Source organism: Eupeodes corollae, chromosome 1 (genome assembly GCF_945859685.1).
Source record: "Eupeodes corollae chromosome 1, idEupCoro1.1, whole genome shotgun sequence".
In the NCBI taxonomy this organism is placed as follows: domain Eukaryota; kingdom Metazoa; phylum Arthropoda; class Insecta; order Diptera; family Syrphidae; genus Eupeodes; species Eupeodes corollae.
Window position 1 is genome coordinate 132598643 of NC_079147.1, and position 12125 is coordinate 132610767.

General features: G+C 31.5%; 1 protein-coding gene across 4 annotated transcripts in view; it reads left to right on the forward strand.

The window, feature by feature from the left end:
• Window positions 1-12125, forward strand: part of LOC129943340 (regulator of G-protein signaling loco) — a 56413-nt gene that overhangs the window by 19244 nt on the left and 25044 nt on the right. Inside the window, exon 1 of one of the 4 annotated variants that reach the window (XM_056052701.1) lies at window positions 9359-9926. The exons of the other annotated variants lie outside the window; for them this stretch is intronic. The gene's annotated coding sequence lies outside the window, so the exon portion shown is untranslated. Of the gene's footprint in view, window positions 1-9358; window positions 9927-12125 lie in introns of those variants that run through there. 4 annotated transcript variants of the gene reach the window in all.

Sequence of the window (12125 nt, forward strand, 5' to 3'; positions counted from 1 at the left end):
CGGACACATTAGGCAAAGCTGAAACGCAACTATGTCCAAACCAAAATCCTGACTGCAGAGGAGTCACGAGTTATCTTTTGCTCTTTTGGGATAGGGATAATTTTGGACATCTTCCAAAAAGTGGGGTATGTAAAGGACATTGTAATTGTGCTGAATATGTGAGCTTTGTTAGCAAGCAGCAGGGTTAAGATAATTTTAATAAAGTCAGGATGAATATTGTCAATTAAATCATGTTTAAAAAATAAATGTCATGAGCTTATTTAAATTAATTTCAATATTATTTTTTTAAGCTCTTAAAAAACTACGGATATTTCATTCTGATTAGAAATGAGTACTCAACAAATGTAAGAGACAATTATGAACTGACTTGTATAATCTATTTCATGTGATACCTTTTATTTCGCAACTATTAAAACAAAATTAGTGAGAAGGGTAGAAAAGTGTGAAATTTGTCAGTCAATTTCAAATGCTTTGAAATATTAAAAGTGAACATAGAACGGATTTTTTTCACAATACTATGACACAATTATTTTTAATTTATGCTGTGTCATGTTTTTCTAGTTAATACAGTTTTGAGAACTTTAACCATTAAAAATGACCACAGAAAATTGTAGCTTAAATTTAGGTGAATGCATTTTAAATTTGATGATATTATTATTGGTTGTCGTCCTGTTTTTCCAAATTGTCTAGGTTATTCAGACATTCTGGTGTAACACCTAGCAGGTGCATCATATTGATTTTACAAGACTATTTAATTGACTCGATATCATGAAAATAGTATTTCATGATTTAGGAGGGCTCGAAAAGTTCCTGCAATTAATTGAAATGTGCAACAGAAATATTGATACATTGAAAGACAATTTTGTGATCCATCTTTTGGTACTATTATCAGTCTACATGTCGGCAGTTATAAGCGGTTATTGAACAAAAAAAATGATTTTGTATTGAGCTAAACCTCTGCCCAGACTTCTATAGAAAGTGCCCAATCTCCTTTACCTTCTCATTTCCAAATTTCACTAGCTTTCTGAACTTTTGATTAAGAGATAAGATTACTATCAAAAGATATATCTAGCAGCAGGGTAGCAAAATTTGATACACTGTCATATCTTCGTTGGTCGAAAACATAGCAAACAATACTATTAAAAGCAACATTGAGTTAACGTTTACTATCAAGACTGCAGTTGCAATATATGTCAAAACCATATAAAATATTAATGAAATCTTGGCAGCCAACAAGCGTGTGTTTACTGCTGTAAAATACTGGGTCACTCATAAAATGCGTAGGGCACTATAAATTGTTAGAGAGTTCTTACGTATTCAATGTGGTCATTACCTACAAAAATCGATGGAAAGTAAAGGAGATCACAAGAATCTTTCTAGAAATCACTGCGTATTTTGATTTTTTAGGGTTCAAGAAAAAACATATTTAAGTAAGACCAGTTTGAAATTTCGCCAAGGCCTTCATTGATATTAGGGGTGATATGTCCAATGAGTCCAAGAGGACAACTGAAATAAAGTTGGAAGTCATCGGCATACAGATCACAGGAATAGTTTTTGATAAAACGTTGAAGTTAATCGATATACATACAGAATGGTAGAGGACCCAATATCGACCCTTGAGGAACATTGGACGAACTAGGTAAAAAACTAGACAAACAGTCACTAATTTAAACTCCTTGTTTTCTGTTAGTCAAATAAAATTATACAAGCCTAGCGGAACTTGCAAACAAACGAAACTGCTGCATAAGGTTTTTACACAGAATAACGTGGTTTACAGTGTCAAAAGCCTTAGAAAAATTAAGCAGGACTAAGAAAATTACAAAGTCCTTATCCAGCATTTGTCTTATTTCTTCAGTCACGCAAAGGAATGAACTATTCTACTCATATATTTTCTTTTTAAGAACTAACATATTATTTCTCATAATGTGCCAAAAGCGAATAACTTTCTGCATATTCAGTAAATTATATACTTTAAATTCCCCTGGTTTCATTAGATAGTTTTTAAAATCAGCCAAGGGCATACAACTTTTTACAAGCAAACAATATATCCTTAACAATTTCTCTTAAGAAATCAACTGCAATAAGAAAAACAATCAACTTGAAACTATATATCTACTCACTAACTCACTAACCATGACCAAAACAAGAAACGAAAGAAAATCTTGGGAAGAAAATTTTCTACTTTTTCTGGTTCGCTTACTAAGGTATTCACTACACAATTCTCATGCTAAGTATATAATGAACAAGAAGGCACCTGTACATTTCCTTATGAACGAAGCCATGTCATTAAACAAATAACCGACATCGACCTGTCTTATATTCGTCTATAGTCATGATCGTATATTTTAAGATCGAGACCACTACTCTGTTTAACCGTTGAAATAATTTAGTTCGAAAATGTTGCTATCTCAGTAAAATATTTGTATGTACATTAGGGTGTCCGTAATTTCATAAACTCATATTTTTGGAACGTCCTAAAAGATAAATATTTTCCAATTTTATCCGGTCATTGGCCCATTCGAAAATTTCTGGTTTCTTCTGTGTGCGTTCCAAAAAATGAATTAGGAAAATATGGGACTCCCTAATATGCATATCTAATTTTCGACTTTTATAATTATTGCTGTCGTCATGTTGCACCATCATCATGTTTGTACGTATACATAGTTTTCTTTTAATTCCGATAAGGCTTCAATTAACAGCCACATGAGTTGAAAAATAAGTGAATATGTTTTTTTTTTGATTATTTTCAAAAAATCTAATCAATGTTGATGTCATGACATTATTTAATATAAGATAAGAACAATTTATTGTGTATATGACGCATGTTTAAGTGAAACAGTACACAAACAAAACATCCATATAGTATTTCAATGATTTGACAAGCAACTTAATTGAAAAGTATTGAGGTATAATTTCCGTTATTATATAAGTGACAAGGTCTTGTTGTTTTAATATTAATTTACTATTAAAGGCTTATTGAATATTATTTGTACCACGGACCACTTAAAGGAACTATCTTAAATGGTATTCAAAAAAAACATTTTTTCGTTCGATGGTAGAATTAACCTATTGACTTTCGACTATAAATGGATGAGTTTCATACATTTTCTTTTGAATAAAATTTGAAAATTATTAAACTTTCTTTTTTTTTATTCAAAAATGAAAATAATTAAACATCTCCTGTATAAATTAAATGTACGATTTGGTCGGCCAAACTTGCTCATTTATCCAAAAAGTCTGTTTAAAAATATATTTCCTATATTTAAAGATTACAAATTTTTTTTCAGAAATTCAAACGCAATTTGATTTCAAATTTAATTATAGGTCCGTTTGCGTACCTTCGTAAAACAGTCTAATTTTACGAAATTTAACTAAATCCTGTTCGCGTACTCAAAACTTTCGTAGTTTTTCGTAAAAAAGAGCGCTCACGAGAGAGTAATATATTTCCCCAACCTATTAATTTTAGCCTAAGAAATTTCTTTTTTGATTTGTGAAAATTGTCAAATTTTTCACTTATAAATTGAAAATTCTTTTCCCAAAGAACAGCAACAAAATTGCAATTTTCAAGTTTTAATTTATTCAAGTTTTTTTCATACAAAAAAAGACCAGCATGATGTTCCTTGAAGTTCATGTTGTCTTAATTTATAAATAAATTCTAAACACGAAATGAAACGAGGATGTTTAAAAATTTATATTTTTTTTTTGACAGCCAAATTTTGGAAAAAACTTGTCGTTTTCCCGTTCGCTTACTTTTTTGTAGTTTTGTCTTTTTGTGAGAGAATTTTACCCTCACTCTTTTAAATATCTCTTTTTACGAATTTTAGTGCAGAAAATAAGCGAACGGATCTTATATATTAGAGCGTTTTTTGTTTTGTAAATTAATTTTGTATATACAGTGTTGGCCAGAACATAAACAACTAAAACTACCTCCATCTTAATGTCATTCAAAAATTAAGAACTTAAACAAATCATGTTATTTTTTTTTCCAAAACTTAATGCATTATGTATGTACATACATACTTCATAATAGACCACAACAGAATAACATTTTCATAACGGTCCATTTAAATATACATATATGACATAAGTTGTACAGATTTATAAGTTGAACAGTTAACCCAATTTTGTGTTGGTCAAAACAAAAGCAACTTTTTATTGCTATCTCTCTTTTTCTAATTAATAGAGAAAAGTTAGTCCGTTAACTATAAAATCCATTGCTCATATTGAAGCTATTTGCAATCGAGTGCAGTTGAATCCACTTATTAGGAGTTATTCAGTTCACGGGCAAGCTAATCAATGTTCTTAAATGACGTTTGTAAAATGGCCGAAAAACAAATACTCTAACGAAATTAAAGACAAAATTATAAAAGAATATAAAAGTGGCATGAGTCAAATTAAAATATAGGAAAATTATTCTATTTCAAAATCCGATTAATTTGCCGATTAATATAATTTTACAAATCCAAAAAACAATTGGGAGACGAATTGTTGATGGTGGACTAGTTTGTCAGAGTTGTAAAAAGCTTTTTGTTTCCACCAAAAACAAGCTGGCCAGATTGAAATGTCGTCATGCCTACATGAACCGTTACAAAATGGAAGATCGTACTCTTTTCGGAAGAGTTCAATTTCAAGGGTTCCGACGGTTTCCGTCGTGTTCGCAGACAGGCAAAGAATCACTAAATCCACGTTACACCAAATCTACTTTAAAACAGGGAAGAGTAACGTAATGTTGTGGGGATGTTTTTCAGGGCATGGACTGGGACCAATTCACCAAAAAGGTGGTACAATAGATCGTTTTATGTACCGTGCCATTTTGCAAAATGTAATGCTGCCACATGCTGAGGATCAGTTCCCCCTGAAATAGATATTTCAACAGGACAACGACCCAAAGCATACGTTTAAAACCAGATTGACGTGTTACCAACAATGGTCAGCACTGTCCCAAAATCTCAACTCCACAGAAAATCTATTGGAAATTGTATATCGACGAATTGTAAAGATTAATAGCAAAAATAAAAACGATCGTTTGATCAAATTAAATTGGCTTCAAAAATGTCACAAACAATATAATAAGCAATTTAATTAAATCCATGCCTAGAAGATGTGCTGAAGTGATTAAAAAAAAAGAGTTGGCTAAATAAAATTACTAGCAATATTTTAGTAAATCTTAAAAAAAAATAAATTTATTTTTTTTTTTTGTTTTTTGTCCAGGCTAATATTGAACTTATTTTACTATTTGCTCTTTATTTAATAAACTGTAACAAAAACTACATTTTATTTTCCATTTGAAACTGTAAATATTTATTTAAATTTTAAATTACAATATAAATACAATAGTTAAATACTAAATTAAGAACCAAATTTAGAACTTTGCACATGAAATGTAGATTTCAATTTCTAACTGTTTCAAGAGTACTACTATGTAATAAGGACGAATTTAATAAATAATGTACTTGTGTACATTTCTGAATATTTTGTTTTTCTAAAAATACTTTTTCAAATAAATAAAAAATCTATTCAAATTACCCATAAAAGACTTGATTTGATTAACTAAGACAAATATATTTATTAAAAATATAAGTCTCAAACTCGCAAACAACCAAAGACTATGCATTGTTTTAAATAATAGGAACGAATTTCCTGTTCTTATAACAAAATTAACCTTTCTTTAAGAGTTCCTTTGTAAATAATGCTGTGCCTCTAACTAGGGCGTCGTGTTATAGTAAAACAAAAAACGTATATAACAAATATATAACATCCCCATTATAAGGGCAAAAAATAAAACCACCTGATTCACAACCCGCCAAAAAACACTTGTCGTTTCCTATAAAAATAATATTATACAAAAAATATACACATATTTTTATAATATTATGTACCTACCCATACATAATATGAAACCCTAAGAATCAGTCAACCGATAGGAAATTTAATGTTGACTTTTGCCCCCTGTTCATGAATTTCATACACATGTCATTATAGAAAAAAAAATTAATTTCTTCGCCAACAATTTTAGGGAATCTCCTTGTCGATTTTATTTTACACTACTGATCAATTGGTTAGACATGAGAAATATTTTGTTTTGCACTGAGGAATATGATTTTCAAATGAAGCAAACTTATTTTTTTTTATTGAGTGTCTGTAATGCTCTCTGAACGTAATAAGTTTATTAAAAGAGTACAATAGGTGATAATAGAAAAGGTTGGTTTTTTAGACATGTGGTTTTCAAGAAAAATAAAACGCATACAATATTATGGTCAAGAATTTAGCTTTATAGGAGTTTGCCATTATGTCCTAAATTTGATTTCAATGTTTGGGCAATTGTCTTATTAGCTCGAATAAATTCTACCCGAAAGGCCAGCACTTTATGCCAGTTTATATTTATAAGATTTCTGAGAGTTTTCTTAGCTAAATTTATAGAGCATGAGAATGATATGTAAACATAATTCAGTTGAGTTACGCTTATTTTGTTATTTGCTTTGGATCGAAAGTTAGTCGAATTCGAGAAGATCTTATTTTGAGATTTGAACGATTTGAAAGTTTCCCGGTTCAATAGAAAGTTCATGTATTTTTGAAAACTAAGTAGAGTTTGACTTTCAAATGATTCGATATAAATGTCATTTTTGTGTCGTTCACATATTTCCTAGTGAATAGCTAAATTAATATGTACCTTTTGAAATTTTGTAATTGATAACTTAAAGTGGCCACAGACGACGAACTTGCTCGCGCAACACGTTCGTGCTCACGCTAAATTCGTCGTCTGTGGGGTTGTTCGCGAGCGGCACGCTGTTGCCGAAAAATTTCGATTTCATCGTGTTCGCCGGTTTCAATGTTCGTCGTCTGTGGCGATGTTCGCGAGCAAAACTTCATTTTAATTCAGATTTTCGTGGAGTGCACATCGCGGAAGAAAAACAATGGCGACAGTAAGCCGTGATTTCATTGATGAATTCATTCAAATTTTGCGCGGTGAAGATGCGATTTGGAATTGTGTGTGTGACAATAATTATAAAAATAAAATTGAAAAAAATAAATCTTGGAACAATTTACTAAAAAAATATAAAGAAATAGACCAAAGTGCGACAATTGACAGTGTGAAAAAAAAATATAAATCTTTGCGTGCATGATACAGGCGAGAACTTGCTTGATTTGTTTTCTTTCCGCAAAGGTAAATCATCATAAGGGCAACGACTTGCGCTTTTTCATCACACATGATGTTTCCTCCTCGGAGATTCAAAACGAAATGAATGTTCGCGAACAATGTTCGCCGTCTGTGGAGGAACGCAGGCGAGCATGTTGCGAGAGCATGTTCGTCGTCTGTGGCCACCTTTAACAAAAAGAGTTATAAACGTTACAAACACGATATACATATAAATGTAAACAAAAATAGTTATGTACCTTAGTTAACAAAATGTTAAATTTCATCCCCTGAATATTTTTCTTTTTCATTTTATTAAAATCACTTAATTTTTTAATTTAGAAAATGTTAATCTGTGACAAACTTTGAATTAAGAATAAGATTCCTCGAAAATAATAAATTTAAAGTAATACATTTTTTCAATCGATAGTCAAAACAAACAAATTTTATTCGAACGAATAGATCTAGTTTCTCGAATTAACGTTTCGTTCGAATCTCAAACTAAGCATGAAAAGTGTTGCAAGATTGAAAATAGCACTTCCAAGAAAAAACTCATTTGTATATAAATGAATATACCTGACCAATACTCTATTTTCCGAGCGGCAGGCACGAACTGTAGTCTATTTGATGAATTTAAAAAAAAAATTAATATAACAATCCCTTTTTTAACATTATTTGTAGTACCTAAAGTCTATTTTTCTGTTTCACACAATGTTTGTTCTATTCAATTGTATATGTAAATGTATTGTTTTTAAAAGGAAATTTGTAGAAATGTTATTAGTTCAGTTTCACTAAAAGTTTGTTACCAAAACTAATTGAAGTACAAATTTGTTCAAATTCATATTTTTTGTAAGTTAAAAACAAGATATTTTACGAATTTGTTCAGTTCCTGAAAATGTAAAAAAACGTGTGTCAATAAAATAGAAATTTTATTTTATTTTTTCAAAGAAGTCATATTTGAAATTTAAGACTTCCTGTGGTCGAAGGCTAGTTTCAACCATAGTCATGTACGTCTGAACAAATATTTCACAAACACCTATACAATGTCTAACAGCCTTAAAATAAATTGGCTCAAAAATTATGAATAGTATCACGGGATCGAGAAAACGTGCGGGAATATCTAAATATTTAATAAACGGTATGCCAGCACTTTACTGAATGTTTACTTACTTAATAACTTAAGGTGGCGCTACAGTCGGGAACGGCCTCAACCAACATGCATCTCCAGCCAGCTGTTTTGCACGCTAAGTTATTTGAGGTCCACTCTCACCAGCGTGTGCCACCTGATTCGCGATTTTCCTCTACTGTGCCGTCCCTCGGGATTGGATTAGAACACCTTGTGGTCCATTCGTTCTACATGACCCAGCCATCTAAGTCGTTGGACATTTATTCTTTTGACCAACTCAGTGTTGCTGTACAGCCCTTACTTTTTGTCGCTGTATATGTTTCTCCACACTCAATCTATGCAGAGGGGACCAAAAATGACGCGAAGAATTTTCAAGTGTGTTTGCCCTTCCATTTTTGATGTGTCAAGGTATTTTAAAATTCGGCCAATAAAACATTCTTCTTATCATGAACTAAACAGCGAGAATGTTGAAGATTTAAAGGGTAGCTTATATACGAACTGAAAGCAGGGGCGTACTTCTTGAGCAGCTCTTCTAATTACATAGTTCGAAAATTTGTTTTGAGCTTGTGAGGTATTAACGCTCCAAATACGTTTAATCCAGTACATTTACATGTCTGTATTTAATCAAAATTCTGATTCTTCATTAAACACAAATATCTAATAGAAAGCGGAAGAAACGTTTCCTTCTGCTTATTTGCTCGCAATTTATGTGATTGTGAAATCAAACCGCAAGCACTTTATAGCCTTTAAACTATTGCAGAATGTAGATCTAACCGCATGAACCGTAATGTAGCAACGAGCTGACCAAATGCCGAAACACACACTTTATTCAACAACGTATGGTCTACAACAGCAACTGAGACAAGAGAAAAAAATTATAAAACACACCTGTAACCGAGAAGTATCGAAGCACGAGCTGTTGCACCCCGCACAACCACTCTATACTACTCTCTCTCCACACAACACAGGTCATAATGATATTTCTTGAATTCGTCATCGTACTTAAAACCACCTTGAGCCACCGCCGCCGCTGCCGGTTGTAGTAACCACGAGTCTCAACTACACGATTTCTATCGATCGCTTTCAGTTTACTTTAAAATTTCCATCGAACGCTACCTTTAAAGCGGAAATCTATAAAAATTAATATCAAGAAAATTACTTATTTGTTTATAATCAATCTATCGAATTTAAGTTTATCTACGCATCTATTCATTGTTCAAAATCGAATTTGAAAACGGCACCGCTTCCGATCGCGATCCGCTCTTATTTTCTAAATAAATAATTTAATAAATCTACCTGGAAATCTCTTAGCAGATCGATGAATGAAATTCCGTCGAAGAAGAAAAGAAAGAAGAATTCTCTGCCGAAAATTTGATTTTATTTGTTTATTGGTGTTTTCATTTTTCGCAGAGTTGAAAATGTTAAAGTGCTTAACGTCTAAGTGAATCATTAAACATATGTTGTAGTATATTGGAAAAATACTTGCGAAACAATTGAATCGTAGATACAGATGCGAATTAGTGTGAATGGTGGAATTTTTGGAAAATTATTATTAAATGCTTAAGTTCCAGATTATTGTTCGTTATTGCTACACATATTCAAACAAATTATATTTTCGTTTCGGTTCGAAGAATCTTGCAAAGATGATGCTAATGACGACAATTTGTAAGAATTTCAAATTTTATTATATAAATATTTCAAAGTAAATTTAATGACTGGCGAAGGCGATGTACTTGAATTAAAATTTTTCGTTCCGAACCGAATTCAAAAAATGCGTAGTGTGGATTTTTTGTTTAAATATTGAGAAGATGTGTTTGGAGCAATTTAAATGGAATGCAATTTTAATCATTCCTTTTTGGATTGTAATTGATTTTCACTATGACGGATTATTTATGAAAGTATTAAAAATGCAATAAGCTAGGTATTTCATATTATTTGTCACGAAGCCTTTCATTTTCTTAGAACTACGGCTGATCGATTGATCAGTTTTTATATAAATGGCAAGTTAACAAATTGTTGACGAGGCGACGCGACAACGAACTATGGGGCCAATATGGCGATTTTATAATACAAGTTATTACATGAAGAAAAACAAATGTTGTCTATGCTAATTGTATTTTTTAATGACCAAATTAATAATTAAATAAAACTTGGAGTTATTTACAAAATACACATATATTAAAATTAAACAAAAACGTTAAAATTATGGGAATGTTTCAATAGTCCACCTTTTAATAAAATTGCAATTCAATCAATTCTACATTTAAAAAAAGGTTTGAAACTTCCATGTTTTCAGGATGTTATTTAAAAAATTTCAAGAAATTAGCTCAAATATCAAATCAAATACAGAAATCCATTTTCGGTTTCAAAAGTAAACGTAAATAAAAAAATATATTTCTTTTTTATAATATAGTTTGAACGTTTACAATATGTGTGAAACACTACATCATTTAAATAAACTCAACCCGAATTGTTACAAGCATCGATTCTTTTGAAATAGTTTTCGAACACTTTTTGACACATATTAAGCCGTATCTCAGCCATAACTTGACGAATGTTTGTTTTTAAGTACTCAAGAGTTAAAGGTTTATCTGCATAAACCCTGTCTTTCGCGTAGCCCCACAAAAAAAAGACCAGCGGTGTGAGATCTTATGATCTTTGGTGGCCAGTTGATATCGCCACTACGAGAACTTATGCAGTAGGGACATTTCTCTAGCAATAAAGCCATATTCTCTCGAGTTGTGTGGCATATGGTACCGTCATGTTGAAACCATATATTCTCGCAAGTCGTTTTCTTCAATAGCAAGCAAACAAAAGTCGGTTATCATATGACCATAAAGCTCCGATTTAACGTGGCGTGATGATTCTTATAACCCCCACCCACCTAGTATTATGAAATGTGCTTCGTCGCTGAAGAAAATGTTGTTCGAAAAATCGCCGTCCACTGCACCGTCTGTTGTACAAGCACCCATTCCACGTATCTATGATGTTGTAAATGGTCAGCTGGCTTCAGTAAGACAGTCCTTATTTCTGAGAACAACGAGGAATTCGGCAATATCTGTGAACAATGCAATCTCTTCAAATTTTTTCACAACTTGGCCAATTGCTTGCGTAGTTTTCTCTCTATCAATTTAAATTCTTAATTCATACAAAAGAAAATTAAACCACTATTTTTCACTCATGGCCAACTTTAAAAGCGCGCTGTCCCACTGTCGAAAGATGTTCCTCAATACAAATATGTATAGATTGTTTTTGTTATTATTGAGTTAAGCTTACGTTTCGTGAATACTTTTATTTCTTTGCATAAATTAACAATGACTAATCGTTGTGTGTAAAGATCGTCACACCTTTTTTTCTTGTGATATAAGAAACTTACAGAGTTAAATGACTGAATATGTTGTTTAATTTCTTTGTCTTTGTTCTCAAATATAAAAAAAAGCTTTAATTAGGTGTATGTATCCGGATTGGTATTTGTTTGAAATATAAATTGAATATACGAAAAAATCGCACGTGCACCTATTTCTTTAAATGAAGTGCCTTGGAGTGTGTAACATAGAAACACCAATTTGATTTTCCCATATAAAATATATGTAAACTTTTATCATTTCTTACATAATCATCTAGGCCGGTGAAGGGAAAGCTGATGGTGAAGTACTAGGGGTAGGGGTACCATCCACAATGATCGTACAATTAGGATCAAAAAGTTTCCCCTCAATGTAATTTTTGCAAATTCCGAGTCTACAAAAGAAGGAAAAGTTTAGTAAAGAAATAAATGATTTTTTATTTATACAAATATTTTACCACTCTGTATCGTCAATGTCATATGAAATTCCACCATAATTTAGCGAAAGTATCAATTGTATT